We start from the raw sequence: 27435 nt of genomic DNA, 5'->3' as shown, positions 1-27435 counted from the left end.
AAGGAAGGAAGGAAGGAAGGAAGGAAGGAAGGAAGGAAGGAAGGAAGGAAGGAAGGAAGGGGGAGGGAAGAAGGAAGGAAGAATCTGGAATTTTAATTTCCAGTTAGCAAGAACACACTTCTCCTAACAGCCTTTTTAAGACAATGTATGAAATGAAACATGATGTGTACACAGAAAGAGCGGGGGTGGGAGCGAGAAGCTTATAGAGGTGGGGAAGGGGAGATCAACAGTGTCTAGTTTATTATGAACAGAAAGACATTTCCAGAATTTATAAACACCCACATTCTTCATTCCAAAGAGAGCTTTTGACTTGAAGGGATCGTTCATGCCTCCTTCTCTCTACAGTATATACAATGAAAGTCTGTGGTTTTCTTTTCTTGCAATTTTGCTTCCATTCAGCTACCAACTCTAAGCTGACAACTGAAAGCACCCCAGTAGAATACATCCTCCTTCTGTTTGGAAAAAAACCAAAAACCAAAAATCAAAACTAGAATGAATTTTTAAAAGGAACTCAGCTCAACATCAAGTTTATATTACAGGAGACAGTATCAGCGAGTATAACTATACAGTACAGAACTTTCTATGGCACTATGAATCTTATTATATTATTTTTCTGAATTAGAATCTCAAAACAAGGATCATACCCCAGACTACTCTTCTTCGCCTCGTTTTAAGCATTCGCTCCACTCTTTACAACAGAACATCAAATACCTCAGTTCCACATCCAAAAAAAGATGTGCGGTAAGGAAAGTTACATTTTCATTAAAAAATTACACATATAAATCAAAACCTATGTTAAATATTTAATACTCTCTCCACCCAACGTGAACAGTTCCGTATGAAATAATTTACAGTGGTGCTTCATGGAACACGGTTTCAGAGTAGATGAAACATACGCTTGTAGATGGGACGAGAATAAACCCATTCTCTTACGGCATGGTGATGGGCACACCAGCTCACTGTGGCCAGCGAAGTCCTTAAGGTTCAAGATGAAGTTTACGCAGACTCATTGTCCTGGGGTCACAGTGCTTTCTTTTTGCTTGGCACAATATTGAACGTGCAGTTCAGTCAATGAACTCCTGAGGATTGTACAGAGTAAACAAACTGTAATGGATGCATCGTACCATCTACGGCAGAGGAAGACGTGAGGTCCTGCTTGTGAGTTGTGAAATAGTTTGAGTCTGGGTACCCATGAGTTAAAGGAGGATTTTCTGAGGTCATTTAGGTCTTCATTCTGGAAAGAAAACGGAAAAAAAAAATGTTACCATAGGCATCTGGAAATGTGTACTCAAGCAAACTATGAGAAGCTCCCTCCTTACAGAAGGATCTATCTGAGATCCACGGAAGTTTTAGGCATAAGTAGTAGTAGTAGTAGTACCTACTATGTACCTACATAACACCAACACACTATATTTACTTTTTCTTTCAAAATACAAGTGTTTATAGCAGTCCCTAGCTAAAGTAGTGAATACTACAGCAAACAGATCAATGTGATCCATACATTTCAGAGTTTTGGCAACAAATAAACACAAAATTCTTTGGGGTTATGTTTGCAGCAAAAATGTTCATTCTAGCTCTCATTTGAAATATTGTAAAACACAATGCACAGTTATAGCCTACACTCAAACTTCCAATTTAGGTGTAATAGAAATGTATTTAGGAAAAACATCACATTTCTTTCCTCCAATTCAAGAAAGCTCACCGCAGTGGGAAATTATCTGTAACTCCCCTTCAGAAAGGAGACCCTTTATGAACCCCAGAAAACAACTCTTGCTCTCCAGTTTTACATAGACAGTACTTCAGAGGTACCTATTTTTCATGTACTCAGAATTGAGTCTCTCTATATGAATATGTATAGAGTGCACAGAACAGTCTGCGTCAAGGCAGATTGTCATAAATAACTCGGTGAATGAGGAAATGGCTACATTAAGTGTCATGGAGTCACCGAAGCTCAATTCTGCTGAAGTTGGCCTCCAAGCAGTTTCCAAAAGAAAGGCAAGTTTCATTATTAATAGAACGTGAAGCCAACAGGTGAATTTCACAACAGGTGCACCCAGGGAAAATTCTAGATTCACAAAGGTGGGGAAGAGGGCTTCTAGCTAAGAACATTAGTTAAATGCCTCACTGACACATTTGGCTGCCTTTGGAAGAAAAGGGATAATCCGGGGATGTGGAAACAAGGATTGTCACCCCAGTGTTTGTACTAGGCTTGCCACATCGCAGGCATTTGATAAATACGAGCTGAACAAAGGGCAGGCGTGCCACAGACTTGCCATTGAAGACATGATAGAACAAGGCTCGGGACAGGAAGGGACCAGCAGTGGGTGGGCCATAAGAAGGATGCCGCTTCATAGGACTGCCAAAGGCCACAAGGGACACGTGGAGTTAAATATAGAGATCTAGGGCAGGTACGTGGTGAAACCTCTGTGGACAGTCCAGGAGGCCTTTATCTAACTACAGGGATATCAGATAAGGACAAGGACCACAGGAGACACAAGGAGGACAAGCATAAATGCTGACCGACAAAACTTGTTTGTCCTCTCTCTTGCTGCTCTCCCTAGTGTTGTTTTTGAGACTGGGTCTTGCTGTGTGGCCCAGGATGTCCTTGAACTCATGATCCTCCCGCCTCAGCCTTTCCAGTGCTGGGATTATAGGTGCGTACTCCCAAGCCTAGCCTCTGTCTCCCTTTGAAGGGGGTGATTGTGACACTGAGCCACCAGCATTTCCTATTTACACACTGGCTTTCAGATAAGTCAAAGTTTACCAAAGAAGACTCATTTTATGAGATTTTTATTTATTGTAAAATATTAACTCTGCCTCTAAAAGACAGGCTACCTTTTACTTACTAATAAAGACTCAGCATAGAGATGCCAAAGCAAAAACAAACAAATAAAAGTGTCCGGGGTTTCTCCCTTTAACTGCAGTGAGACAGAGTTTACTCCACATGGAGAAAGGGCTAGGCCATTCTTCCAATAGCCTCAGCTCAGCTATGATACTCACAGCCAAGTTTTGGGGTTGTCATTTACTTTTAAGTTTCTCCTGAATTCCTATCAGAATATCAGGAGATAGCTAGATAGAGATTCACAGCTCTGGGCCTAAAATCAGGTGGGCCACACTCTACTGAACAACCTGTGACAAGAAGCTGCCACCTATACAGTGCAAACGGGGTGGGGAATGAAGGGCACACAGCATGTTTTTCATTTCATATCTGGCTCTCCTCCAGGAGAGCTGGACGAACAGCTTAGGTTGGGAACAAACTGTACCCAGGTTTATCATCACATGTGCCAAGCTGCATGAGTGTACAGAGCAGGGACTAGGGGACCCTGGAAGGGGAGACAGAAAGACAGCCTTGCTGTCTGCTTAAATACATGGCTTCGCACTACCAGGTACCACTTTCATAATTTTACATAAGCATGGTAGAAAGTAGAAAAAAATAAAAAACATATCCCTTCATCAAATAGCTCCCTCCCAAAGTCATAGCCCTCTGCTTTAAAAAGGGCTTTCACGTAAAATCTACCAAGACACAATTCAGGCACAAATATCACCCATTGGTGTCACCAATTTAGGAACTTAAGAAAAAACAAAAACTGGAGTTCATGTGGGGAGGGTGGAACACAAGGCCACAGAGGAAGTCTAAAGAGCACATCTGCCTGGTTTTGTACAACGGTGTGAACCTGGGACTGCACATGAAGGCAAGAAGCTGCCAGGTAGTGACACAGACCACCCCGGTGAGAACTGTCCTTCAGCGGGGCCCTTTGGGAGGCAGGGTTCTCCTTTCGATCACAGAGCCATTGTTTGCAGCCCTGCTTGTGGAATGCCTTCTCAAGTTTCCACTTTTGGCAACTGCCTTCTCATCTCAGGCACAGTCTTCCCTGTGGTCTCTAGAACAGCCAGTCTTAGCTCTTGGAAGGCGCATTTGATCTTTGGAGACCGCCAAAAAGCTTTTTTAGCCAAATACGGTGAATAAAGGGGTTGATAGTTCCCAGGGACCCATTACCTAAAGCCAGAGAGTTTCAGGACTGAAGCTGCAAAGGCTTTAGTCTTCTTGTACACCAGGGAGAGAGACCATAGACTTCATAGACAGACCTCTCTGAGGCTTTATTGGACTTACGCTCATCTTCCTATATCCTTAGCACTACACTCTTGCACCCTAGACAGGCTGAGCCTGGAACACCCAATGTGGCCGAAGAAAAGGCTATGCTCTAGGTGCATAGGTTTTTGCAATTTAGGAATATGTTTCCAAAAAGGAAAACCACACTGCGTTCTCACAGTCGTGAAATTCAATACATGTCTTTTACAAACACAAATGCAGTGGCATATACCGTAATCAGCAACAGAGATGACACGGCCATATGTACATGCAATGTCCTTAGCTTCTACAAGCTTCCATCAGCAGACCCCAGGTGCCCATACCAAACGTGGCCATGCTACTTTCCAAATTTAAGAGCTCACTGGTCCTGTGCATAAAATGGAAACCAAATGCAACCCATTTCCTCAGCAGAAGACTCAGCGCAAACATCAAGCGGTGATGTTCTGTCGTGCGTTCTCTCTAGTTACATCCCTGGGGAATCACTTCTGAACCCAGAAACGTGATGCTCCTGTCATGAGAGTTAGCAGCAGGAAGTTACACTTGGACAAAATTTCATCACACCAGTATCTACTGTACCCCTCTTTGTGTATCTTCTTGTCCGATAAAACCCACCTAATCCTGCTGCCACAAAGTGAAAATAGTCCTTTTTAAAGCGTTATCAGGTAAGTCAACACTTGAGCGATGCCACTTGAGTCCGACAGATTATTGCATTATGGCATCCAGAAAGAATTTACATCTTCCGGAACTGTACCCACGTAAACTATGCCTACTTGAGCTGAAAAACAAACACAGCTTTTGCCTCCTTTCACATTGTTTTGGCGGATCAGTTTTGGCTGTGAAAGTTAAAAAACAGCAGGCAGCTGAAACAGAGGTTTCGGGGAAGGGTCTGTACCCTTCCAAGAAGCCACTTTTAGTCAGAGCCATTGGTCAGGGACCATCTTGAGCATCTTGGTTTTGAAACTTGTTGCCATTCTGTGGAGTCAAGTGCAACATAGTAATAAGTGTTTAGCCAGGGTTACTATTCTTGATTCTTGGAAAATAGGAGTAAAAAATAGTTCTAAAATATGGCCACAAAGTAGCCCTGCCTTATCTAATGGTATTTTTAAAAGGTCTGCAAGGCTCAGTTTCCTTCCGTGGAGATTACTGTTTGAAATCTCACTGTGGATTTATCAAGACAATTTCCTATTAATTAAATCCTATACTTAAAGAAGTGTGTCAAGGTCTGGGAATGTTGCTTAGAATGAGACTTGGTTCTTTTGACATGTACAAGGCCCTGGGTTCAATCCACTGCAGAATGAAAATAGTGTCAAAACAGCCACATTGCATTTTCACTTAACATAAATGTGTATGCAGGAAAGTTATAACACAGAACACTTATAAAATACAAGAAGATCTAAATTTCCATAATATGTTTATAATGCCTGGCACCCATGGGTAACTGTTAATTCAGTTATTCCAATTTCACAATTTATATGCAAAGTTTTGAGGTCTTGTAATCCTGCATTCATTCTTTTTTTTTTTTTTTTTTTTTTTTTGGTTTTTCGAGACAGGGTTTCTCTGTGGCTTTGGAGCCTGTCCTGGAACTAGCTCTTGTAGACCAGGCTAGTCTCGAACTCACAGAGATCCGCCTGCCTCTGCCTCCCGAGTGCTGAGATTAAAGGCGTGCGCCACCACCGCCTGGCTCCTGCATTCATTCTTAAATGTGTTTTTTAAAAAGGGGAAACTAACATTCAAATCATCCTTCCATACTTTCTCATTCTTACAAACATGTGAAGCGAGTCATGTGAAATTGTTGGCTCGATTTTGATGTTACCGTAGTATCCTATCCTTTGTCTCATCTTCCTAATTCACTGTCTGGAATTGGAAGTGGGGTGAGCTGCAGCATTCCCGGCTTTGCTCTCCCACCTGGGAAATGGAGAGGGAAGACGTGGAAGTTTGGGAGCTCAAACATTCCTGTTGGGCACTGGTCTGTCCTCCAAGATGGCAGCTGTGATGCTAGCACTAGCCTCTGGAATCCCCTTCCATGACTTCTCTACTTAATATTTTTAAGGCTGGGTCTTTCCCTAAATATGAAGCTCACAAATTCAGTCAGACTCGTTGCCCAGCAAACTTGAGAGATCCTCTTGTCTATGCCTCTCAGGAGTAGATTTACTTGTACAAACCACCATGCCCAGCTTTTTAAAGGGGGAGTTCTGAGGATTGAACTCAGATCCTCATGACTGCACAGCAAGCCCTTTATCAGTGGAGACATCTCCAGGGGTTGGCAAGTCTACTGTTTTCCTCCTCTTCCTCCTCCTCTTCCTCCTTCTCCGCCTCCTCCTTCTCCTCCTCCTCTTCTTCTTCCCCTTCCCCCTCCCCCTCTCCTCATTTTTTTTTTTATTTTTTGTTTTTTCAAGACAGGGTTTCTCTGAGTAGCCCTAGCTCTTCTGAACTCACTCTGCAGACCAGGCTGGCCTCAGAGTCAGAGATCCTCCTGCCTCTGCCTCTCGAGTGCTGGGATTAAAGGGGTGTGCCACCATCACCCGGCTGTTTCCTTATTTCACATATACATTCAAGTTCACGCCACTGCCATCCATTCTTCCAGCTTTCTCCCTGGTGTTGCTACTGCAATAACTCCTGGTAATACTAATGCAAAAATCACATCTTCTGGAATGTTGATATAGTAATAACATACTCCAGGAGGACTTTTTAAAAAACATTCCTCAGGCTAGTAGCTGAACCTAGAAAATGAGAGAATGGCAAAACCAAAATCAAATATGCCAGTTGCAAATGCTGTCGCATGGCAGTAAACAGAAATGCCTTAATGATAACATTTGTTACCACACAACCACAGCTGAAGAAATGGGAGCACCAATCTCCTTGGTAGACTGTGAAATACTAACAGGATTGACTGTGACTGACAGGCAGTGCTCCAACATCCGAGTCAGATGGCAGCACCCAAGAACCAAACAGCGCTCTAGAGAGGCATCTCTGCCAAGCTCACCAACTGTCCACTTAAGGAAAAGGGAGCTTCAAAGGTTGGGCACAGTAGAATCTGTCTGGTCTCTAGAAGGTGGAGCTAAGAAGTAGGATGACAGGCTGAAGCTTTGGAAGAAGGCGACACTAGGGAGTGAGAACGTACTGTCTCTATTCTAATGCCTTCCAGTAATCACTTCGAAATAATTAGTCACAAGTTAGAGGTAAGGACTTTGATAGCCACTGCTTGGCATTGAAACATAGAAAGGCATTTAAGCTAAAGAAAGAAAATTTCTTTTCAAACTAGCCAAGATTGCGTTGGCAAGACTGGGTTTCATGGTCTGAAATGGCAAAGGGTAACCAAGCAGACCAAACCAATGCTTTAATGGAGCTGCTTAAATAGCACTCGTGCCCAGTGCCAGTCACATGGGGAGAGCTGGGGAAAATAACAACGTTGCTGGCCAGACCTTCAGGAGCACAGGGTTGCCAGGGAGAAAATCCAGGATGACGTGCCAACATGTGAGAGACCATCTCGCTCCAGTTCCTCCTTTGTCGCCGCAAAAGACCTTCTAGTGGGGCTGGTGACTTCAGGAGACCACCAATGAAGACAGGCAAACTTTATTACAGAAAGAGAAATCACCATCTACCAAGGAGGCAATGAAGCCGTTTGGTTCCTCTGTGGCCTACTGAAGTGAATACTGTCCCCCACTCCCACCCCCGTGGGTTCCTCTTTTTCTGGCTTCCACTGTGCTCTGGAAACTTCTCAAAATGATTAGGGATGGGAAAAGAAATGTAAACAAAGATGTTCAGTTCTCAATAAGTAAAGGTGTGCTGTCGATAAACCATTCAAATAAAATTCTAAAATATTTGAAACTGAGGCCAGAGAGATGGCTCAGGGTTAAGAGCACCAGGTGTTCTTCCAGAAGGAGCCAGTTCAAGTCCTGGCACCCACATGGCAGTTCACAACCATCTGTAACTCCAGTTCCAGGGCACCCAGCACCCTCTCTGGGCCTCTGCAGACACCAGGAACGCATGTAGTGTACAAGCACACATACAGGCAGAACGCGCACACTCGTAAAATTAATTTAAAAAAATCCTTTTAACGAAATTAATTTTGCATTCCTTTAACTAATTAAAGAGGAGCTCAGTAATAAAGCAAATGGTATCAGCGGCATAACGGTGTCCCTGGAAACGGGTAAATCAAAATGCCTTCAATGTTGCCATCAATAACATGCCACTAGGATTAATAATTTTTGTCAACTTTACAAATATAAAATCACCCAGGGGACAAACCTTGCACGTGCATGTGGCTGAAGGGGTTTCTAGACTACAGTTAACGGAGGCAGGAAGACCCACTCTAAATGTGGGCGTGGACCTAGGAGTGAATGAAAAGATAGAACGGGCCCAGCAACAGTAGCCACCCTTCTCTGCCCACTGATTGGGGCCTTCACATGACCAGCTGCCTCGTGTTCCTGTGGCTGGAACTTCCCAGCCCTGATAGACTGCATGCCTAAATCATAACCTTAAACAAATCCTTCCGTCCCTACACTGCTTTTGTCACAGCAATGAGAGAAGTAATATGTACGGCCACATATATAACAGAATCAAAGCAGAAAGATTGAGAGAAATTCTTCTACAATACCGGTCCGACCATAAGTGCCACGGGGGCAGGAAGTCTTTTACTCTTGCAGGGACTGTTTCAACAGCATCTTCTCTCTTACTGGAATTACATTCTAGTTAGTTCTGAGGTTTATACTGTAACATCACGTCACTTTCGGGTTTGGGGTTTTATTTTGTTTATAATGGTCAGAAAACAGGACACAGAATTTAGAAGTCTGGCTTGAATACAAACCAGTGGGCTTAAGTCACATCCTGGCTTCCTTTACAATGCTGTGAAGAGAGGGTTAAGAGGGTTTGCAACACAGTTTCTGTAGTCAGATCAAAGGGAGGGAGGCAGGTCTACCACAGCAACTTTTCTTTGGCTCTCAACACTAAATAGGATTCTCATGCTGTCCCTCGAGTCTGATTGCTCCAAGACAGCAAGCCTCTAACTGCATGTGCGAAAGTGTCCGGATACCCAGTTGTTCCCAGCCATCATCAGTTTTTCCATAACAGCATGCGAACAGGGCCCAGAACAGACACTCACTCAGACAGCCCTGGATCTGCAGGGAACTGAGGTAACAATCATTACCACAATTGACATCACTTTTGGCAGCTGGAAAAACCTGTGTTTAATCTATTTCTTGATTGCCACAAATGTGAGCCGGAGTCCCCAGTATTACGGCTGTGGTTGACTTTATGGAAGATTTTTGGTAATGCAAGAAAAGTCTATGGAACCAAACAAGAGACTTTTAGAGGAACCACAGGATCCCTCAGCTGTGTGGCCTGATTCCCCTCTCTGTAGGTGGTTTAAACAGGTCTACCAGAGGAAAACACCACTCCCAACAGCTCCTGGAAGTTCAGGGTCAGGAAGAGACATTCTTTACCCCAAACTACACACATCTATCTACTGAACACCTCCAGCAAACCCAGATGTCAAATCGCAAGGAAATAGTTTGTTTATTTAGTCCTGTCTCTTTGAGGAGAGACTGCCGGGGCGGGAAAGGGCATGTTATAATGAATTTGATCTTTGTTTGAAATTAAGGGAACTGTTCCTCAAAAGTGGGGGAATAGGAACTAACTAAAAATAGAACACTTTCTCTCTGAAACTAATTGAAAATACATAAGACTATGGCATTATTTCCAAATGCATTAAACCATGGTTCTCCCTGCTCTCAACCTAAGAATCTTTTTCAAAATAATTGTGCTTATTTATTTATTATGTATCAATCCCAGTTCCCTCCCTCCTCTCCTTCCACTACTCCAACTAAAGAATCTTAAGGAAATACAATTCAACAAAAGCTTGTGGCATATGAAGCTAAATTTTAAACATAATCTTATCACTCCCTGGCCTTTTAGCTAAAATCAAGTGTAAAGGAAATAAAGAAAGTTAGCAAACCATGCCACCCACGTTCAAAAACACAAGTCCAAAGCTAAGAGTCGTGTGGAATGGGTGGTGCTAAAGATGAGCGACAGATATTTCTCAGAATAAATCAGTGACATGTACTTTGTCCGGTGTTCTATTTTCATTTCTATTGCTGCAATAAAACACCAAGAAGCAAGTTAGAGGAGAAAGGGCCTTATTTAGCTGACAATTCCAGGCAACAGTCCATTGCTGAGGGGAAGTGAAGGCAGACACTTGAAACAAGTCATACTATATCGTGCTAAAAAGAAAGAAAGGAAGGAAGGAAGAGGAAGGAAGAAAAAAAGAAAAGAAACAAAGGCTCACATCCTTGCTTGCCTGTGCTTGTTCTCAGCTGGTTTTTCCCTTTCTCATACTGTTTAGGACCCCTTGCCTAGGGAATGAATGGTACTGACCACAATGGCCTGGGTCTTCTTGACATCAATTAACAATTAGATCAATACCCAGAGATACGGCCACAGGCCAATTGGATGTAGAGAATTTATCAAGACTCTCTCTCTACCCACGTGACTCTAGGTTGTTCAAGTTCACAGTCAACATTAATGAGTCCACCCTGGATTGCCCCTCCAGTGCTAAATGAGTAACCTATATAGAAATGAATTTTACAATGTATGCTTGGGAAATACAACTTCCAAAAAGGCTACTTTGAGAATGAAAAGAGAGCTTTGATGCCTGTGAAAAACTGATCATTTTGTCTAACTCCAAAGTTATTCACAAAGTAAAATGTGAACGGAAGCTAAGATGACTTCTAGCACCTCTCTTGTTTTTCTATATTCTGGGCTTTCAGGCAAGTCACTCGCTCTCCTGTTGTTTAATTTTTCATTTACAACATGGAATAACAATAGTGATTGTGTAGGGTTGTCATGGAGATCTATTGAGGTGATACATGGAATTCTCTTATTATGCACAACACAGAAGCCCTTGATCTGTGGTTCTTTTGTGACTGCTCTGATTAAGAACGAGAAATCCTTGGCATTCAGATATACTTGTGACGACTGAAGAAAGCTTACCAGCTGAAAATAGTTTACGGAACTAGCACGCACAAACGGCTCCATAGACCACAGCCACAGGCTAGAGTTGAAGGCAGAATGGGACACAGTTTCGGAAGGAAAATACAGTTACTAAGAAGAGGAGATGGCATGGGAAATGGCAGAATGGAAAAGAAAGGGAGACGTCAGTATAGAAGCTGGCACTATGCCTTGTGGTCTGATTATTATTTATGGACAGGGCACAGCAGCAGTTACAATAGCAAGGCAGTGGCACTCATTTGAAGTCTTAAAGCCATCTACAAAAGGTCACTTCTGATGCTTGAAGAAATTAGGAGCTGGGAGCCCCTTGCCCTTTCTACACCTGATAATAAAAACTTTTACAAAGAAACTACACGAACGAGCTGAGAGGGGTACTCACTGAGGGGTTTTAAGGCACTGTCTCTAGTTTCTAAAGCATGTTTACCACTGTGGGAGAAGAACCGGGTGGCTTAGGTTTCTAAATTCCTTCCTCCCAATCTCTCATCTGAAGGAACCGAACAGGACAGTGCCCTGACCAGTCAGGGCTGCCTGAGCAACTTGAAAAGCTGAAGTCGATGCCAGATGCAATGAAGTCTAACCATCGGCAGCTGGAAGAGTGGGGGGAGGGGACGGAAGGAGAGAGTGAAAGATTATCCGAAGAGTTGATAATGTGCACATGGCTGTCTGCAGCTCCCAGGTCTTGGAAGGAGACACTGGTATAGATTGCTGACCAACTGTGAACAGCTCCTTATTGTCTCACACAAAGAAGCAAAATTCTCTCTGCAAAGTGGGGTGACCTTTCACCTGTTGACCCCAAAGGTCCTGCGCCTTTGCTTTCATCTTTCAAGTCTCACTTCCGTTTGGCTCTAGAGAAGCACCCGCCCCCACGAGTGTGTGTGTGTGTGTGTGTGTGTGTGTGTGTGTGTGTGTTTGCATGCATATGTACACCAGCGATGAACTTTTGTGTCATTCCTTGGGTAGGCCGCGCAACTTGTTTCCTTGAGAGAGGGTATCTCAGTGGCCTGAGGTTCGCCAAACAGGCTAGGCTGGAAGGTCAGTGAGCACCAGGGACCCACCTATCTCTGCCTTCCCAGCAGGGGATGGTAGGTGTGTGTGACTCAGGCCCAGCATTTTCACATTGACTCTGGGGACTGAAGAGGTTCTGATGCTTTTAAAGGCACCTTACTAACCTAGCTGTTTCCCCGGGCCCCTGTTCCCTCTAACGTGGAAAAGGCCTTTGATGTGGGAGTGTCATACATCAATCTGTTGATTTCATTGGTTAAGTAATAAACAAACTGCTTGGGCTCATAGCTTAGAACATAGGTAGGTGGAGTAAACAGAACAGAATGCTGGGAGGAAGAGGAAGTGAGCTCAGACTCGACAGCTCTGCTGTCTGGAGCAGAGATGCCATGCTCCCGGCTCCTGGGCAGATGCGGGGATAGCTCTGCTCTCTGAGGCACATGCGATGAAGCTCCGATCCAGGATGGCCCTAGGCTAGAAGCTCCCTGGTAAGCCACCTCGTGGGCTACAACAGATTATAAGAAATGGGCTAGTCCGGTGCGAGAATTAGCCTAGAAGAGGCTAGATAGAAATGGGCCAAGCAGTGTTTAAAAGTATACAGTGTCCGTGTAATTATTTCGGGTAAAGCTAGCTGGGTGGTGGGACACAGCCCACAGCTCCTATTACTACAGGCCTTGGCTTGGAAGTTACTTTGGCTACATCTGAAGTTGTACCATGTTGTAGGATGAGCTGATGGTCTGGCTGAGCCAAAGGATGCTTGAGGACTGTTAGGCCCGATTCTTAATAAGTAGACAGTGACAACCCTTAAGGCATTGTTATAGAGCTATATCAGTGTTACAGACAAATTCTGGCTTCCTTTGTATTCTTCATGCACTGGTATTAGGGACCTTAGGATTTCCACTAAATCATGAAGGCAGAGGAAGAATGGTACCTATATAAGACATGAGAGTTTGTTGTCTATTGTGGCTTATGAGGCCACCAACAAACCAGGAAGAAGGCCTTTCAAGACAAGAGATCAGCATTATCTTGGATCTTGGCTTCCCTGGTCTCCAATTGTGAGAACTAGGTATGTCTTATCTAGCCACTACCATGGTTTGAATAGGAAATGTTCTCTTGGGTTCATGTGTTTGAACACTTGGTCTCAAGGTGGTGACAGTATTTGGGGGATGTTATGGAAAATTGGGCGGTAAGGGCTATCCGGAAGAAGCCGGTCAATGGGAGGAGAGTTTTTGGAGTGTTAGTCTGAACTTACTCTCACTTGAGTCTTTCTGTTTCTGGACTACCAACCCATTCTAACCACTGATGCAAGCCACCAGCCACCCATCACTGCCCACTACCACGATCATAAGCAACTTCTGCCACCACGCCTACTTCACCATGACTGGCTATGGAGCCATAAACCAGATTAATTCTTCTTCCCTTATTCTTCAGGTGTTCTGTCATAGTGATCTGATGAGTACCTATTCTACAGCCACCCACTCTATTTTGTGACCTCAGCAAGAACAAAGACAGCAACTCTGAGGAGCTGGCAGAAAGGAGGAAGTGCGGACCACTGACATCCAAACCAGGACCTGAAACATGCACTTGAGGCTGACATCATCTCTGCGTGGTTACCTTCTTGTCTCCCAGCCTTTCGCTCAGTTTCTAGACTAATGTTCTCAGATAGGGTAGGTGGGGAAAATCATGGAGGACCTTGATAATGTTTGCAGACATTTCTGGTTGTCTCAGCTGAAATCAGGTATAGTAGGGGGAGTGAGTGCTATTAGTTTCTCATGGATAGAGGACACAGCTACTGCTAAATGCCCGCACCATAGACGGAACAGTCAGGTCAGCTGCAGCACAGTTATCTGGCTTCAAAATGTCAAGACTGCCTGAGAAATCCTGCCCTGGGGCTGCTGCCTCCAGCTGAAAAAGTCAGGGATGGGGGAGGGGGAGGGGTGTTCCAAATGTGGCTTGTTCACTGCTTCTGGGATTTGAGAAGGCCTCAGTAAGCCTGTGAGGTCTTCATCTTGACAATTTCTGATCCAAGGACTTCCTACATTTAGAGCTCCCTACTGGCAGGCTGCTTTAGAGTCCCAATATGCCCCTCCTTATATCCAGATCCTTTTCAAAATGACGATGCTTGCTTACAGCTTAACTTGTGCTGTGTCCTGTTTCCTCGATAACCTTTTTGCTAGAAGACAGCTAGGTAATACAAGCAGTCCACGGTTCCTTTCTTTTCCTCCAGAGAAACTTCGGGAAGCAGTATCATAGCAAAGTACTAACTCCAGAGGAGAGATCCACACAGTCTCGGGAAGAAGAGCAAGATGAAGTACTGACCTTCCAGTCCTGACCAAGAAAAAACAGGAGGACCCCACTAAGAGATACACTTGGTCCTCCCAGGTCTTAGTTCATCCAGTTTAACCTGTATTGAACCACCAATCATGAACAGGGCCTCTATTTGCTTCCACAATAAAGGAGAGAAAATATCTATCCCCACAATCAGTTGCAAAGGCAGGGAGATACAACAAGAAAAAGATACTGGGAACAAAGAGATGGTTTATTTCAGTCACCGGTGGCTCTTAGTACTAGGTTTTGTTCTCAAGTGTCTAGGAGTGAAAACAAAATTATGAATTGGATTTTCACTGTTCCAGAATCAGTTGACTTTTTAGAATCAATGGCCATTCTGAATCTTAGAGAGAGTACATCTAAATCAGAGTGCTGCTTCCTAGATGTTTTTTTTTCACACTCCATGAAACAAGTATCTTCCTTGAAAGATGATCTACTACTAAAGACAAAACAAAACAAAAAGGCAAACAAGCAAACAAACCAAGAGTTATGAGGTAAGACTGAAGCCTGAATTCTTGTCGCTCTATTACACGTCTGCCTGGGAAGGCACTTCCAGGTCTGTTTTCTTTCAATTTCTCTTAAAGAGAAATAAGAAAAAGGAGCAAGTGGCTGAGATTTCAGGCAGCATCGCTGATGAGACGAGGAAGGCCTCAGAACTCTAGCCACACAAACACAAAAACAATAAACACAAAGAATAAATTGATTTGTAGATGATTAAACAGTAAGATATTCAGGCCGATCCCTAAGGTAATAACAGTAATGACAGATCCTGCTAAAATACAGCCTCAGGAGCCTTCCTGGTCCCAGCACACGACAAGGAAATGACAGCTTCCATTCTTTCCAGACTGTAGCCCAGAATGCTGACAAAATGTCACACAATTGTGCCTTATTATCAAGCACTAATGGATTGTAATGAATAATTTATGAAGAACCCAAAAGTAGGCTCTCCCTCATTTTGCTTAAAAAAAAAAAAATCACCTGAGGCTTCTGCCCTAAGCCCCTGCCACTAGTGGAACTGGCCTTCCTGGTCATGTAATCTCTTGGTGTTTTCCTCCCATAAAGAAAAGACAGTTGTGACTGGTCAATTTCCATGACCAGCTGGTTCTTTCCAGATGATCCTCATCCTCACCCCTCCCCTATGAGCAATGCCCTTCAGGAGACCTCACCACAGTTCCTGAGATCTCTGGAGATTTCCCAACATACAGGATCCCCTTCCCAAAGGCGCCTGTCTCAGAGCCTCAGATACAGTCAGTACCAACTTGAGGGCCATGTGACCCTAGCGTCCAAGCTGAGACACTTCCTCATGGCCTCTCCACTCCACTTTTGATCATCACCTAGTGGTGATCACCTAGTGGTGTACTAGCACTTCCTAGGGGGGGGGGGCAAAAGATAAATGGGAAACTCAATAGAATTCAACTTTGTATTTTTTCCATTTGAAAATGCTGTAAAAAATGGTTTTTAAAAGGTGTATGTGGCCGGGCGGTGGTGGCACACGCCTTTAATCCCAGCACTCGGGAGGCAGAGGCAGGCGGATCTCTGTGAGTTCGAGACCAGCCTGGTCTACAAGAGCTAGATCCAGGACAGGCTCCAAAACCACAGAGAAACCCTGTCTCGAAAAACCAAAATAATAATAATAATAATAAAAAAGGTGTATGTGTATGTGTGTATATACAATGACTAAAATAATCTAGATGACTCTGAGTCCAACTTTCATTTTAAATGTCTCCCTCTTATTTCTATAAATAACCACATTACCATATTAAGAGCTCATGGGCTGATAGGAAGAGAATAACCAGATCAGTCCCATTAGGGACCATTGTACAGAGTTAGAATCATTGCATGAGTTGCTCAAGATCACAGAACTGGTTGGCAGCTAATACTGGGTAAGACTAGGTAGGAGTCCAGTTGCACTTTCTAACCATACAATCAGGAACTGAAATCTTTCCAGTCTGGCTGGATACAGAGAAAAGCAAAGCAGCCTTAAGAGAGGAAGCAAGGCAGTGCGATTGTCACAGGAAGTGCAGAGGAGATTCCAACAGCTAAATCAACCAGCTCCAAAATGGGGATTACTATGAAGGTGAATTTACAGCAGAAAGAGGATAAATAACACTACAAAGGAAGACTGTTGACAGGCACTGGGCACAATGCTTTAATACTAGTGGCATTAAATGAGCAGAGATTTAGGACATATGCATACTTTATCAAACGTATTTCCACTACACTTGCTGCTTTCTAAGCTAGTGTTAGGATGTCACGATTAGCTTGGGTCTTTGTTTCCAAGTCGAAATGGAGAAAAACAAGTCATGAAGATAGAGGTAAATATGCTTCTTGTACTTTAACGCAATATAAAGTTCATTAGAGTTCCCCAACCCCACCCCTATCCCACCTACACCCCAGGAATTTGTTAAGACAGAGAGATTCTGCTGACCAGGTCTGAGGCAGTGTTTTAGTTTCCACATCTCTAGCCAGCGTCCAGCAGGAGCCAGGGGTACTGGTCCTGAGGACCAGGGGCAAGGGAGGGAAGGGCCTGCAAGGAGGAAGAAACCCCCTCTGCAAAGTATGAAAGAACAAGAAGGCCCAGCTGAAGGGCTGGTAAGAGGGTTAAATCACCTCCATGTTCTCTTCCTCCAATGGGAAAATGGGCCTCAGTGGAAGAGAGTGTTCATCTGAGATATAAATAACAATAAAAATATCCAAGAAGGTTCTAGAAGTGTTGACTAGAAAAGAATGAGAAAATCCTTGTTCCTGGGAACTCCTGAACAACCCAGACTTAGATGATGTCAGAAGTCTTCAGGACAGACTAGCTTGATTCCTCCCTCCCAGCCCTCCCTGTCTACTCTTCTCTATTTCTCCCCCCCCCCCCTTCTTCCCACGTCAGGCTGCCCAAGCCTATCTCTAAGGTGTTACTTCTTCAGTGTCTTAAATTTTATCTCCATTAAGAATCATACACTGAACCTTCTAGTTGGTTTTCTGATTCAGATAGTGGCAGACATGATAGGTTAGAAATGATTCAGCTCTCAAATCTTAGTTTTCTCTGTGGCTGTGACCCTGATTTCCTGTTTGAATACATACTATCACTCTTCACCTAATGCTCAGGAAGAAGCTCTTTCCCATGTGAGTGTCATAAGCATTCCATCAGCCAGTCCTTCCCCATCTCTCCTTTCTTCTATGGCAAAAAATTTAGATAAGTAAAAGGACTTCACATAGACTTTAAAATAAATAAGTAAATCTGTGTAGGGTTTGGACTAATACATAAGGCATAAGGTTAAAGAAACTGGAAGAGGGAAAAGCAGTGAAATGGTAACTGTGGTGGTGGTGGTTCGAATAAAAAACGGCCCCCCTGGAGAGCGGCACTACTAGGAGGTGTGGCCTTGTTGGAGTAGCTGTGGCTTTGATGAAGGATATGTCACTGGAGGTGGGCTTTGAGATCTCAGATGCTCAAACTAGGCTCAGTGTCACTCTCTCTTCCTCCTGTCTGTCCGTGTGGATGTAGGACTCCCAGCTACCGCTCCAGCACCTTGTCTGCCTGTGTGCACCTTGCTTCCTGCCATGATGGCAATGCACTAAATCTCTGAACTGTAAGCCAGCCTCCACTAAATGCTTTCCTTGATAAGAGTTGTCGCGGTCATTGTGTCTCTTCAAAGAAATAGAAACCCTAACTAAGACAGTAATTCAACACATTTCTGTCTTCACGGAATGAATGAGGATTGCGTTAGACTCAGACGGTCTAATCCGAGAGACGCTGAGGACCATCTTATGCATGCGCTGCTGGGTAAAAGAAGCAAAAATAAACAGATACTGCTCACAACTCAGTGAGACACACACAATCTGCACCGTAGTCATCTATAACCAAATAAACCAAAGGATGTGGCACACTTTGATAATTCAAGGAGACTAGCAGGTCATAAGAGACAAGAGTTGGGGTTTATTCAAAATGTAAGCAGAACTGAAATAACAAACTAGCAGTTCCTTTAGCTTTTGTTTTTTTTTTAATTATTTTGTTTGCTTGATTGGTTTCTGTGTTCCTAGGACTTGAACTCAAGGCTTGATATTCTAAATAAATTTTATCAACCGCAACCTACCCTCAGCCTATGGGATAATAATAAAACGTCTACAATCTTCAATTCTCAAACCTTAAAGGTGTGGATATCAAAACAGGCTCCCATCTTCCCTAAACAACAGTCACCATCTTTTTTAGGGCAAAGACAATTTGACATGCAGGTGCCTAGGACCCAGAACCACAGCTGGCTATAGAGAAATCTAGAAGCAGCATATTTTTTTTTTAAACTGGGGGAAGCAATAACACCATGATGATGCAAAGGCGCCAAAAATTAAAAACTAAAGCAAACAGGCAAGATTTGCTAACAACTCCATGCCCATCAACAGAGCATAGCAAACTGGTCCCAGCTTCTATAGGAAAGCAGGAAGGCCTGCCCTCCAGTCCTAGCTCTTAAGATGTTAGCCCTAAGAGTCTATCTTCCAGACAGGAAGGTTTTACGGCAGTGGGCAGGGGCTCATGATTTCACGGCCATTTCCCCCGCAAGGCTTGTGTCTGTGTTCTCATTTGAAGTGCAGCTTTGTTAGAAAAGTCTCGGCAAGGCAAACTCACATGCTGAAAGATTTTAGGACATAACCATGGAAGTGACAGTGTGGCTGGAGACACTCCACAGGAGCGACTCCCAAACCAACCTGGCACATCGAGCAATTCACAGGCATGATTTTCCTAACAAGTTGGGGCAGAGTGAGAATGCTTTTTACTCAAGACTGGATACAACAGGAATGTCAGCCTCCTGCAAGACACTTTCCGCAGGAGCCACAGCCCCTGACTGCCCCACTGGAAGACCCTGGCTCCACTAACTAGTGCGATTTCAGGCAGCAGATTCGTCTCAATAAACTATGATTTCCTAGTAAAACGGGGATAAAAGTGTGGAGTGGGGGGAATAGTGACTGTAGACCAGGAAGCAGGAAGCTTGACAATTTAGCAATTACAGCACAAGTAATTTCTTAGCATGAGGCTAGACACCATCAGCAAGGGAAGGGAAGGGATAGTGGAAGGGGAAAGGAGACAGGAAGGGACATTTCTTTGCAGTTTCCCCTGTTTGCAGAGTGGAGAACCTCTAAAACAATTACACACGCCATATGATAACAGATGTTATTTTAATAGATCGTCTTATCACTTGGTAAGAAGGTCCTGTCTTGCCTTGAGCCAATCACGTATTATCGATAGACCATTATTTGGATTGCACTACCCTTAAACTAAAAGAGACACATTCAAAAGCACCTGTGTTTGTAGAGCTAATATTTTTCTACTTCATTCATGCAGAAGACAAAAGCAGGTCCAGGCACTGTAGATTCAAACTACGTTCCAACTATGTCATGAAGTGGAGCTCTCTAAAGCCAGAAATAAGCTCACAGCTGATGAGTGCCCTTGTTGGTCTGTTCTTTATGTTTTGTTTTTTTTTTTTTTTATATCTAACCTTTTAACTGTGATTGCTGTCTAAATAAGAATATATAGGCAAATCTTTAGGTACATTTATTCTAAAGTCCATGCCGCTTGGTTGAGGTTATTTCAACTAAAGCACATATACCAGGCTTCACATTTTGGGAAAGAGATCCCCACAGCTGGCAGTAACTGAAGACAGGGATTAGCTTGGGATATGTATGGCTAAGGGATAACTATTTGACTAGCCTATGAGAGCGCTTGATTCTCAGCAGTGCCCTGCCCCCACTGATGTCGTTTTAATTTAACAATATTCTTAAAGGCTCAGTCTGCTTTTTAATACCACAGACCATGAATCCTGATTATTTAATAAAGTAATTTTAATACTGATGATAATTGTTTTCAGTATATATTTGTAACCGCATTCCTCCCATTCTGGAAGGAGGGAATCAAGTATAATCCAGTCTTGCCCATAAACACATTACAAGCTGTACAAGTTACACACCAAGATACACAGAAGGTCTCCATGGCCATTACTTCATTCAGTCTTACAACAACACTGAGATTATACCATCGGTCTTGTCCTTTCTACTACTTGTTCTTCACTGCAACAAGTAAAAGAAGGGCTAGAAAGGGTGAGCAAGAATCCGCAAGCTCTCACAGCTAGGACGCAGGGCAGCTGGGATGCAAATCCATGCTTTCAGCCACAAACTCATAGGCACGGCTATAAATAGCATGGGTGGAAGCATCGCTAAACCTTTCATCTAAATAGAGTCCACTGCAATATACAAAGTTATTTTTATGAAAGGAAACCGAGGGTACGCTTCGTGTTTACAGAGGGTAATGAGAAATTACATGCTGAAAGGCCACACTGATAAACAGCGGCTAGAACAACAGTCCACCGCAGAGGTACCTACGTATCAGAAATGCCTTCCCTGCTGGAAAACGGCTACAAGCGAGATTGCCATCAGCCAAAGCATGCTTTTATCCCTTCTGACGTGTTCTCTGTGGGGCTGGGGGAAACGCTGAAAATGCAACCCCCTCGCTTCTGCTAGTCTAGACAGTGGCAGACACAGAATTGAGTGTGACTAATAGATCCCAACAAACAAACAAAAAGAAAGCCAAGGGCAAAGACGGAGGCCTGCCGGTTATGGACCCTATAAGATAGAATCCTTTTTTTTTTTTTTTTTTTTTTACCCAGCTACGCTTCCCCACTGCTTCTGGTTAAGACCCAGTGACCATGGGGATATTTTTGTCCAGTAGTTTTCCTTCAACTCTTCTCTCCTTTATTTAGAAAGCCAAAATAAAAAGCAGAAAAACTATACTTAAATAGTCATGAGCCATACACTATAATAGGTAAACAAAAGTCCTTCGTCATTAGAGGCCACAAAAGAACATAAGATTAAAAAGCAAACTATAAACAGCTGCATCTCCCGTCCAATTGTTTACATTCTTAGACATCCAGTTTTTAAAAATATTCCCTGTGTAGATCAAAACATGCTGTGCTTGGAGAAGAAGAAAACAGTGACGTTAGCTTTAAACTACTACCCGGTTTATATATAAACAGGGCTAAGTTTATGCAGAATATTCTAGTTGGCAGCAACTGAACTGAACGGTTCAAATGCAGACCTATAATGTTAAGTGTGCTAATTATCTCTTACAGGAAAATAAAAAGAAATAGCTATGACACTGTTAAAATAATGTCTGAGCATAAGTTCTATCCAACTACCTAGATAATAAAAAAAAAAAAGGCCTTTTCAAGTTATTGGGTGCTGTGTTCTCAGATCTGAGTGAGGGCTGGGTATGTGTGCCTCAGTTGACCTATCATGCATGAAGTCCTGGGTTTGAACCTATGGGACATGGTAGTGTATGCCTGTAATCCTAGCAGTTGACTGGAAACAGAGAATTAGAAATTCAAGGTCATTCTCAGCAACAAAAACTTGAGGCCAGCCTGCCTGGGAAGCCTCTGCAGGGGTGGGCTGGCCTGGGTGAAACTAGGGAGGCACATTGCCTTTTTGTCCCCTACTCCCTTCCCACCTCTTCCTTCCCCTCAACGTTTCTTTTTCATTTCAGTTTTTTAAATACATTCCTTCAACTGGTACCTGGTACCGTTCATAAATATGGTCAGCTCATTTCAGATGATCAGGTTTAGAAAACTGGGTGGCCCCATACCAACCACGTTCATTGTTGTTGCTGCTAACATTCTTGCCTTCAAGCACTAGAACTCTAATCTAATGAAAAATTGCCCGTGGGAGCCAGGGAAATGACTCAACACATAAAAGGGCTTGCTACACAAGCAGGAAAGTCGGAAGTTCGGAGCTCCAAGGCCTGGTTTAAAAAAAAAAAAAAAAAAAAAAAAAAAAAGGCTCAGAGCACAAACAAATGTTACAACTGGCTAGGTTGTGGTTTGGAAAGACAATTGTAAATGCTTATATATGTCACTGAGAAACAACTGCTAGCTAGGCTTTTGCAGAGTTATACTGGTCAATGGGAAAGCACTTTCTGCAAACGAAATGTAAAGAGAAAACTTTTACAGGGATTTTTTTTTTCTTCAGCAAACAAATTTCTAAACATAGCACTTGGGTTTAATAAAAGGACACATACATACTGACTTCTGGAACCTAAAACTTCAAGGGCTTTGGGCAGCTGGCAACTGTCCTGAGACATCAACCACTCAACAGCTGCTGAATCAAGGAACATTCCAAAACCTACTATTTCCTATAGCATGGTAAATGCTGGCATGCGAGGAAACACATGTCCTCACAAAAGCCAGAGGAAGCAAACAGGAGCTTTTGTGATCAAACCAGATACATCATTTCCAAGATAATCTTTAAATGAATATAGAATAAGGTACGAATTTGTGTCAAAGTTCTTATGAAGAAAATATAATAAAAAAAACTTTGGGGGGGGATACAATTTAAAACCTGTTTCCTCCTTCATAGAAAACTCAGGGGTGTTAAAAGTCACAAGAGAAGTCAAATAGACAGTAGTTAACAAAACTATGAAAATACATCAGGAACTCTCGCCTCCTAAGACTGTGCTAGAAGAAAAGGGAGGAGAAAATGTTCACCCACACTCCAAACAGGACTTTTCAATTTATGTGCGACGATTAATTTTGTTTGGATTATTTCACACTTTATGATAAGATTAAAAACTAGGATTCCATGAGTGGCTTTACTAAAAGGTTGCTTCAAACACTATTCTCAAAAGCCAGTCTCTGAAAAAAAAACCCAATTAAATTATAAAATGTTAATAAACTAAATCTCACAGGATAGCAAATCTAATCCACTCCACACTTCTCTATAAATGTACGGAGCCATATTTGTTTGCTTTTTTTTTAACCTCCTAATCTCCCGTGGCTCCATTAGTAAGCCCTAAAAAATGTAACCTGGCCTTTACACTCTTGTCCATCTGGAATGTTTCCATGTTAGAGGAAACCCTTGCTCCTCTGCCTCCACGAAAGTACGCAGCTGGCAAAAACCTGTGCACGTACGAGGACAAGCACTTTTATCCATGCAAACACATGGCTCAAACATTTAATCCCCGAGCACCCACATCTATTCCTTTTCAGATAATGCTAGGAAGGACGTGTGCTTTGTTAAAAGATGGAATTCTAAGCCGGGTAGTGGTGGCGCACGCCTTAATCCCAGCACTTGGGAGGCAGAGGCAGGTGGAGCTCTGTGAGTTCTAGGCCAGCCTTGTCTACAAGAGCTAATTCCAGGACAGGCTCCAAAGCTACAGAGAAACCTTGTCTCAAAAACACAAACAGACAAAAAATATGGAATTCTGTACCATTATCAGAAACCAAATGCTATTCTTTGTTAAAAGAGAATGCAGAACAAAGCTTGGATACTTTCCGTCAAAGCTGTCTGAAGTCCAAGGTGCCATCTTCACCACAGCCCATTAGAAGCCTTGGTACCAAATATGTGCCGTGCAAGGATCAACTCATGAAAGTAATATTGTGAAACCCAAGGCTACACTTCGTTCCTTCTCAGAGCAGCAATTCCCAAAGACACATTTCAGTAAAGATTTAGGAATTGCCAAGGCTCCCTGCACTGCTTCTGAGAAAACCAATCCTACTGACTCTCAGGATGTCAGACAAAACTTAAGACATTAAACTGAGTTCTATACCAAGCTTTACCACCTAACACACCGAGGGCAGAAATATGAGAACTCAGACAATTCAGTTCTTAACTATTGGTTTTAATGAGCAAAACAGACTAATAAAATCTAGCCCTCCAGGTATCTGACAACATAATTGCTTTGGAATGCGCTTTGCTATTAAATCTAGCTGTTGCTGTAACTGAGATTTTTGGCCACACAACTTCAGGGGATGCTGGGTTTACTTTCTGTGTGTCAATACCAACTATACCACAGACTTTTGCCACACACACACAAGACCGTGCAATCACAGCCACTGGAAACCAATTTCCAAGGACACAGTACCTCAGAATTCTACTGTATGATGGAGACATTTTAAATAATTCTCAGCCGTCTACCCTACTCTAGTCCACAGTCACCTATACTTAAAACTTTTGCTTCTTATCCAACCTTCAATGGAGAAAAGCCTACATGAAATTGCAAAGAGTATTCCTCTTCCTCAAGATAAAACTAAATTGTGTATGATTTGGCTTTGAGTTTTATAGATAATAATATAGAAATTCCCCCAGTCTGTTGTCTTAGTTAAGCTACAAACGATAAATCTTGATACTTAAATAATTGCTTTGTGAAAACCATCCAGAAACCATGACAGACCCTTAATCCAACACTCCTCTTCAGTGTGACTCTGCAGAGGGTAACTCTAGGAACTAATAGAGCCTATACAACATGACCTTGGGCCAATTGTTACCTAGTCAGAGCTTTAAATCTGCTAACCTTAATAGCCACAACCCAGGAATGGTTCCATTCAACCCAAATATTGGTCTTACGATTTTTTTTCCTTTCTGTTTTGCTTTTGTGTCTTGGCTACCCTCACTGCAGGTAGCTTCCCCGAAGAAAACCGAATACAAGAAGTCAGATTAAAAAACAAAAGAAACCATGATTTCAGCATGGATAAGGCCCCCACCCCTAGTTGAGACACTGTGGGCAGTTAACTGTGGCTGGTAGGAGAGGGGTGGGAATATAATTTTCTTCAGGGGTGCAGTCCCTGGTAAGTCATGTATGAACACACACACAACATGAAATTAAGAAGAAAACATGTTGAAAAAAAGGGTTCAAAGAAATAAGAGGAGAATGAAGAGGAGGTGTCTATGATAAAAAATATATTAAAGCCATATAAACTTGTCAAATAAATAAGCCATCTTAAAATATGGGTCTTATACTGTTGTGAAAAGATTTGAAAAACTTGGAACATGTCACTAGTCTCAATAAATCCTAGAAAGAGATAGATTAGATAGATAGATGATAGATAGATAGATTAGATAGATGATAGATAGATTAGATAGATGATAGATAGATAGATGATAGATAGATAGATAGATAGATAGATAGATAGATAGATGATAGATAGATAGATGATAGATAGATAGATAGATAGATAGATAGATAGATAGATAGATAGATAGATAGACAGACAGACAGACAGACAAAGAGAGAGAGAGAGAATGAGGATGAGGTTACCACCCTAAGAAAATGAAGTCAAACGGTCTAAATGATAGGCCTCTGTAGAATCAAGCTCTGTAGGTGAATTCTAGGCCCATTTGAATGTCGGGCTGTAGTGTCGAGGTGTGAACGCTGTGTGTAGGATGCTCCTAGGAGAAGGCAGGCACATTTAGCTCCAGGAATGTCACCAGTCCTGTATGTAGAGTTCTACCAGACAAAATTTACTTCTTAGTAATTCCTTTCTGAGCCAAAAGAATCCGCTTCCAACTCCATTTCCCACTTCTTGGATTATATGGTTTACTCTCCCAACTCACAGTACAGCTTCATGCATTCATATTTCTTTCTTAGGATGAGATTTTCTCAAATTTACCTCCCTCTGGCCCTATAGCTGAGTTGAAATGGGAATTAGACATGAGATCACGCTTTAGATTTCCATTGGGTAGCCAGTAACAAGCTCACAATGAATGGCTTTTGTTTTCAGAGAAACTGTCCGATAAAGTTCTCTGCTCTACTCCGTGGGAAAGCAGCAACGTAGCTGGGTTTTCTACAAAGTCGTTAACATCCCTCTGTATCTGTGGAAGTTTTCCAAAACAGCCTTGTGAGCGTGAACAATCCTTTGTGAGCTCCTAAGAGTGAAAACTACACGGGGCTTTGCCATCGGCCTGCTCCACAGTTGACCACAGGGTTTTAGAGCAATCAAGGAACTCTAGTTCTGCTCGATGGAAGGTCAAGAGAAAACAGCAAGACCTTCCTAAGAGATTCCTCCACCATCTCATTGGAGAAATCTGAGGTATGTTCCACAGGTGAGAAAACTGGAACCAGAAAGGAACTGGGCCAAAAAGTAAACCTGTTAGAAACGTGAGCCCAGGATTTATGCTAAAATGGATTCAACTGAAGTTTACGTTGAAAAATAAAGATGAAATACATGGGAAATAGCTGCCTTATCTTATGTTTAACGTGATACGAGCTTTATTGGCTGTAGCTAACAGCAGTCCCAGAGTGAACAAAGTATGAACAAACAATACGCATTCATTTCTTTGGATTATTTTTCTATCAGGTTTCATCTTTGATTTTTTGTCTGTTTTTTGTAGGATGATCAAAAAGAAGAGCATTTCCAGCAAACCACTCAAAGATTTTCTCAGTTTTCTCGAGTCCTCTATTAATGTGACATTGGTTCTTCCGCCCCTTCAGGTATCAGAAGCACTAGAGTAGCCCTTACCTTTGTGCTCCCCTACTTGCTTCACCTGACTACGCTAGTTCCATCCCTGCCACCCCGATTTGTGAAAAGCATGGTTCTCCAATGTCACTTTTCACTAACTGGCAGGTGTCCAAGATGAACCTTCTTTCGCATGGAATCACACAGATGGAGGAAGAGATACCATTTATAGAACAGAGCCAGCGAAGACAACAGGAGCCACCAGTTCACTAGTGAATATCCTTAGGTCTGCCTTCCCTGAGAGATCCTTATCATTGCAAGAACTCGATAATGAAGAGTGCTCCCCCCTCCCCCACCACCATATGGTAGGATTTGGTGTCATTACCCTCCAGTATGCCTCCCTGAAACTCCTAGGAACAGCTGCCTACAGCTGCTCAAAGCAGGAAGAGTCACGGAATTAGCACTTAAAGACACATGGTACCCTCAAAAAAGCCACTGAAAGTTAATTCAACCAATGTAATTTTCCAGGAAGTAGGATCTGAGAACGAGCGAGAGAAAGCAATAAAAACCAACGCAAACCCACTATACCTAATCTGTGCTACATGTTTCTACTGTGGACTTTAAATATTGAAGAAAAAAAATATTTTGAAATGCAGGTATTGAAGCCAGCTTTTATCTAGTGCACAGGACAATTAAAGGATTAGACTAACACTCTACTTCCTAAAACATAATGAGACTTCCACACAGTGCCAGTAGCTGGTAGCCAAGGGTTATCAGCAAGGCTAAGCTTGGATCTCATAACCTAAAAATGACTTC

General features: G+C 42.8%; 1 protein-coding gene across 1 annotated transcript in view; it reads right to left on the bottom strand.

The window, feature by feature from the left end:
- Nucleotides 1-23: 23 nt before the first annotated feature.
- The window catches only part of Irs1 (insulin receptor substrate 1), a 58706-nt gene continuing 31294 nt past the window's right edge, over nt 24-27435 (bottom strand). The window contains exon 2 of the mRNA XM_005360040.3: nt 24-1234. The gene's annotated coding sequence lies outside the window, so the exon portion shown is untranslated. The remainder of the gene's footprint in view (nt 1235-27435) is intronic.

Source organism: Microtus ochrogaster, linkage group LG2, assembly GCF_000317375.1.
Source record: "Microtus ochrogaster isolate Prairie Vole_2 linkage group LG2, MicOch1.0, whole genome shotgun sequence".
Classification (NCBI taxonomy): domain Eukaryota; kingdom Metazoa; phylum Chordata; class Mammalia; order Rodentia; family Cricetidae; genus Microtus; species Microtus ochrogaster.
Note: the sequence above shows the minus strand (reverse complement) of the source record. Positions and strands in the feature narration are given on the sequence as shown.